The sequence below is a fragment of the Nanorana parkeri genome, unplaced genomic scaffold, assembly GCF_000935625.1.
Source record: "Nanorana parkeri isolate BGI_ZX_2015 unplaced genomic scaffold, ASM93562v1 scaffold2110, whole genome shotgun sequence".
Lineage (NCBI taxonomy): Eukaryota > Metazoa > Chordata > Amphibia > Anura > Dicroglossidae > Nanorana > Nanorana parkeri.
The window spans coordinates 59724-66172 of NW_017308378.1; the positions used below are offsets into that span (position 1 = coordinate 59724).

The window sequence follows — 6449 nt, forward strand, 5'->3', positions numbered from 1 at the left end:
GGGGGGGGGGGTAATTTTCACTTTTTAAAATTATTTTTTACATTTTTTAAAAAATCTTTTATTATTTTTCATTATTATTAATTTTTATTTTTTTTATTTTTTTTTAACTGTTGGTGGGGCTTCGGGGAAATCTTAGGGGTCTAAACAGAATCCTGATATTTCCCTTTTAAAATAGAAAAGAAATTGAGGACACAAAGTCCTCAATTTCTTTTTCTGCATCCTCTGTTCTAAATGAATGGAAAGCACTCAGCACAGAGGCTTCCCATACATTCAAGAGATGTCACCAGCACACCAGACTCCTTCAAGGATAGCCAATGTGAATTTATTCAAAACTTATGTCAAATACACAAGCGCTATCGGGACCACACAGGATCCCTTCATCAGGCATAGCCCTGATCAGGGATGTGCATGCATGATGGACAAGAAAGCTATCAGCTTCAAGTCTGAAACTGACAGCTTTTTCTCCATTCAGACCAGCTTCTAACAGGTTACATAGCAGGCGGCGCTTTATCTGGGGTTTGACTGCTATGTTAGGTTACACAGCAGTGGGCTTCCCTGATGCTGTGTGTGACCTAAAAAGTAAGGTCAGAGCTACATCAAGCCCTGAGCTCTTTGGATGATTTGGACCAATGGCAAAGCACCATCGCTACAAGCCGTCCAATAAATAAAAAAAAAAAACTGATGGCATCCATCTAGATGCCTCATCAGTGATGAGCAAGTGAGGGACAGGGAGGCTCCTCCCTGTCTCCTCTCTCCTCCAAACATAGATCAGTGACAGGTCCTAAGCGGGGCAGGCCACGGGTGCCTCACCAGCCACAGAGCTCACCGCAAGTCCCTGCAGTCTATGAAAGCTTGGAAAAAGATTTTACCCATCTGTAAAAATGTTCCATCAAGCAAAACAAATTAGCAAGAGTTCATGCTCGCTCAACATTATTCATTGATTATTTTTAACCAAGCGGAGCTGCGAAAGCAACCTTTAGGTGACGCTATTGTTTAATAGGCATGAGCAAATTAATTTTGCACAAATCCAACCGGTTCACTTTAGCAAGCGGTCACTTGTCACATTTGCAGTCCTCCCCATAATGACTAGTACCTATTCTGATACAAGACAAAGCTTGTACACCTCCTGCAGCAGCCAATCAAAAATACAGCACACAGCAGAACTATATTTCATATGTTAACCACTTGATGACCGGGGTGCTAAACCCCCTTCCTGACCAGGCCATTTTTCAGTATTCAGAGCTGCGGTATTTTGAATGACATTTATTCCGTCATGTAACGCTGTACTGAAACTAATTTTATACCATTTTTTGGGGACAGGTAGAGCTTTATTTTGGTGCTGTTTAATCAACACTGGGGTTCTTTATATTTTACTATATTAAGGAAAAATTACCGTAAATTTTGGGGAAAAAAACCTGTTTCCCCTATATTAAATTATGAAACATTTAATGATACCCAATTTTTTGGTAAAATATAAAAGACGGGGTCACGTCAGGTAAATAGACACCAAACATCCCAAGCATTAAAATTGTGCGCGCCCGTGAAACCTAAAAAACGATAATACCCAAAATTGGCCATAGGCGACGCTTTACAAGCTTTTACCGCTCAACAGTTTAGTGTTATCAGTAATTGATGGCCCTAAAATGATTGCTCTCGCTCCGACGTTCGTGATGATATGTAACATGTGTACCGCAATTGTCGCTTTGACGTCTTAGCGCACCCGACGCGTATTTACGTTTATTTATGCGTATACGTAAGGGTGGGGGACTTAAAAAATTTGTGTTTTTTTTTTTTTACATTTCTTTATATGTGACTTTTATTTTTTTTTCACTTAACGTTATTCCTATCACATAGGGGTATAACAATCCCCCTATGTGATAGCGCAGGCACACTGAGAGGTCTTCTTTATGGAGACATTAGGGGTCTCTAAGATCCCTAATGTCACCTGGGGACCCCCAAAGAAGCCGATGAAGCAGAGATCTGCTTCATCAGCTTCTTCTCTCTGGCTATAGCACCCAGAGGACTGACAGGTGAATACGGAAGTGATGTAATACACATTACTTCCGCATTCAGATGTTGGAGGAAGATTAGCAAGGAGGAAGATGCTGACCTCACTCCCATCTTCCTCCTGACACCCTCCCGAGCCAGTTCCGGGCAACATATGGGGCAGCGGGGCCAGGGATTGAAGTTGAGGGTGCAGGAGGGAGGGAGGCGACAGTGGAACAGCAGTACTGCATGGGGGGGGTGGCGCACATGGCGGCACATACAAGCGATCGGACGGCTATAGAGCCGCCGATCACTTGTATGTGTAACAGCTGGTAATGGCTGTACAGATTCCCGGCGGGATTCTGCACACGCCGGTCTGCTAGGAGGCGCGCGCAAGTAGAAAAAAAAAGACATACATTTACGTGACATTTACGGGAAGGATCCCGTCCATGTGATCAGCAGAGCATTGCTGGGAAATCTCATCAGTAATCTCATTAAATGTCAGGGAAAGGCATTTTCCTCGCCTGAGATGATGTGCATGGTCACATGTCTATTCACATGTGCCAGAAATCAAGGAAGTAATAGGAGAGCTAGTAATCTGCCCTTAGTAAACATGGCCACTGTGAGAAGTCTGGGGAAGAAAAGAGAAATAAGGGATGCAAAGATTACAAAGAAAGATTATGTGTTTGTAGATTATCATTACTAAACATTTCTAAACAAGGTGTGTTTGTTGTTATTTTTAAGATATGTAAAGGTCCGCTTTAAGTAATAAAGAAGAGGGTAGTATGCATTAGGAAGGCAGGTGACACACTGCGAGCTCTTACACTTTTGTTTAAAGCTGAACTCCAGATAACCAGCTAAATACATAGCAGAAATACATATTATGTGAGCTGTTTTACCTGCCCAAGGATTTCATCTGGATATTATCTCTGGATTTCATCTGGATATTTGGCAGACAGCAGAGCTAGCCAAGTGACCTGTCCTTTTTTATTGCAATTAAGCAGCACAGCTTGGTCACTCAAGCAATGACTAGACACTGAAGAAGCAGAAGCAGACTTATGAGGTCATCTCTCTTCTATCCTGTCAGCATGTTTCTTCTCAGCATGCACATGAAGAGCACCTGACTGGCTCCTAGAGTCGCCCCTCCCTCTTCGAGCCATGCTGTCTTATAAAAAAAGAGGCCTGATTTTATTGTAAAAATATAATTTCACTTAAAAAATTAAATAAAATTATTTTGCGCATATAAAAACACAATCATTTACTAAATGCCCATTAAACAAAGGGATGAAATTGTGTCAAGTCAATAGATAACAAATACCTCTAGCATTTAAAATGCTCTCACTAATCAATAAAAAATGAAGATATGCAAAACTGTCAATATACAATGCATTGAACACTTTTACCACTCCATTGATTTAACCAAACTCCAGCTAAAACATTTGATTTGATTTTGGACAGAGCAAGAAAGGGTTAAAGCATTGGTTATATTTTTATTGCCACCTCTGTCCTTCTTGGGGGATTTGCCTCTAGTTTCTGTCAGGATAGGAAATGATAATAGGAAATCTCTTCAATGGGGACACAGACAGAAACAAAGCCACATTGTTAGCAGAGTGTGGAAGGGTTAGAAATCACACGATGGGAATTTATCCAAACTAGAGAAGGCCAAATTTGGAGCAGCTGTGTATGGCAACCAATCAGCTTCTCTCTCCAAGTTATTCAGTTAAGATTTAAAAATGAAAGAGAGAAGCTGATTGGTTGCCATGCACAGCTGCTCCAGTTTCTGTCTGCTCCAGTTTTTATAAATTCCCCCAAATGTTTTTATTGCTGTATGTGCCTTTCTGGCTGGGCAGCAACTGCACCCCATTTTACCTATATGAGTGTCACAATGGACATGAAGTAAGGGAAAATATCCCCAGTGGAGTCTCACACAAAAATAAAAGCCTGACAAAAACTTTAAATCATTCTCACTCTACCAAAATAATAATAAAGAAAAACTTGCTGGAGTTTGGTTTTAAACTAAAATAATGCACCTTTAACAAATTCTTTAATCACCAATATATATATATATTGGGATACTTAATTGGTAAGTGTAGTAGGTTTTAATTTAATTTTAGTTACTTTTTCATATTTTTTTTATTATATATGTATATTTTTTTCGAGGAGTATGTGCAGCAAGAATGGCTTAGCTCTTCATCCACACTTTTAAAGCCTCAGATGTCTGTCCATCCTCAGCTCTCTTGAGATCCAATTACTACAAGCTTGTTACCATTGGTTGTTTGTGAGTACATTTTTAGCTGTTTTTATTTTCAAATAAAGTCGTTTTTACACGATGGAGGAGCTCCTTGTGCTTCTCTGTTGATGTATATTTTTTTATTAAACAAATAAATATTTAAAGAAGAACTATTATTATTATACAGGATTTATGTAGCGGCAACAGTTTGCGCAGTGCTTTAGAATATAAGGGAGACATTACAATCACAATACAAATCAAGACAAGATGGTAAGGAGGGCCCTAAACTCTTAAAATAAAAAAAATGCTAGGAGGTAGGGATTTTTGGGGGACATGAAGTCTCTTCGTCTAGAAATGTTCCTTTTTTCCCTATATGTTAATTTATTTGTACACTGTATGGCGGGAATGGAGCAGGGTGCCAGGGACAATTCCTGTGCAAATGCCAGGGGTTAAATCATCAGTGTCCATCCAATGGCCATAGAGGACGACTGGGAACCTGGAAGAAGCAGTGGAGGAGATGGTGGTGGTGGGGGGGGGGTGGACCGGTGACTGACAGCTGAAGTGGAGAGTGCTAAAAGATGATATACTTGTAAGCTAAGTGTGCCATAATGTGCAATTATGCCATTCATACTTGCACCTACGATGTAGCAGTTTAGTTCAACATTAATACACGACAAAGGACCCCCAGAGATACATGGCTTTGCTAAAAAGAGAGCAGAGGGGTAGCTGCTTGCATTAAGGCTCTCTTTGACTGAAATTTTGAAGTGAGCTGCCTGATAAGGTATGAATCACTGTGATATTAAAGTAAATCAATGACAGCTTGTAGGTATACAGAGCACTTGTGCCAAGTTGAAGAGGACGTCTCAACACTTAAGCTTCTATGGAGATCTGATTGCTGACTTGCTGGGCAGCATACGGTGTCTTATGCATTGGAAGGTGTTTTTGTTTTGCTAAAATATTATTTGAGAGGTCTAGGATTGAAAATATATAATTTTATGCCTAATTATGCACTTATCCTATGACATTTTCGGGTCTACGTTATTGTTATCACAAAATGTGATATTGATAGTGTAGATCGGTGTTGACAGGTTCTCTTTATGGAAACATCAGGGGTCTAAACAGACAGCTGATGCCTATTCTGTGTCCAGAGGAAAATATCTGGGTCCCTTAGGAGCAGTGTATAAGTATTCAGGTCACTATCTTCTAGATACTATACACCATTTGTGTACACAGGCCAGCTGATATGCCACCATGTGCCATGACTTATATGTCCTTTGAGTCAGATTTAAATAGTCACGTTTTTTTTGTAAGGCAATACTACACTGATTTTGAGATGCTAAATATATATGTTTATAAACATAAAGATTGAGGCGCATCGCTTTTCAAAACAGCTTGGAGAATGGATCACGGTACAGTGTCTGGTTCAGGAATTCTTGAACTAAATTATTTATCATGCAAAGAATCCCAAGGAAAGCAGCAGAAATAAAGTTAAATGGATGCAACATCAAGGCAAAGAAGAATTTGAAAAGCACACCAACCCTTTGCACCAAAGATATGACTGCCACCCCATTTGCCTGTTTTGAACCAGATGGGCAATGTGCCTATGTGATCATGGAGAAGACCACCAGCAAATGGCTCTCCCAGTTGGATCTATGGTACCCTGTCTTCCCCAGAAGAAGACTCTACTGCCTGCTGTATTACACACACAGTAATCAGCTATAAATAACAACAATTTACTACAAAAAAACAATCAAGTTAATCTTATAGAAAAAGCTTCTGGTCATTAAAGGGCAGGACAGGAAATGGCAGATCAAACAGACTGCTGACTAGTACAAGCTCTGGGTCAGCCATCCTTATCCTGATCATTGACCTGGAACAAGCATGTGGTTGAGGTGTTTCAAACCTTCACTGACAACATGCTTTCAGGTCAGTGACTTGCTACATAAGGGAAGCAAATATCATCTTGACAGCCCCAAGCTTGCACTTTAATTTAGTCAACAATGGCAACTCCCATATTTAATCCTGACAAGTCCCCTTTAAGGTATTAAACAATAGGCCAACCTGATCATTCAGATGCCTCTAGAATGAGTTTTATTTCATTGTAGTTGACCCTTTTGTTACAAACATCATGCAGACTTCTTTATACTGGCGTGTATGAGTTGCCTCCTCATATATCCTGCAGAGTATGTTGTCTGCATTCATCTACAGCATCTTCCTCTGGCTGAATTTTAGT

At 40.1% G+C, this 6449-nt stretch overlaps 1 protein-coding gene across 1 annotated transcript in view; it reads right to left on the reverse strand.

Moving 5' to 3' along the window:
- The window catches only part of ABCG4 (ATP binding cassette subfamily G member 4), a 35647-nt gene that overhangs the window by 28852 nt on the left and 346 nt on the right, over positions 1-6449 (reverse strand). The gene's annotated exons all lie outside the window — the stretch shown is intronic.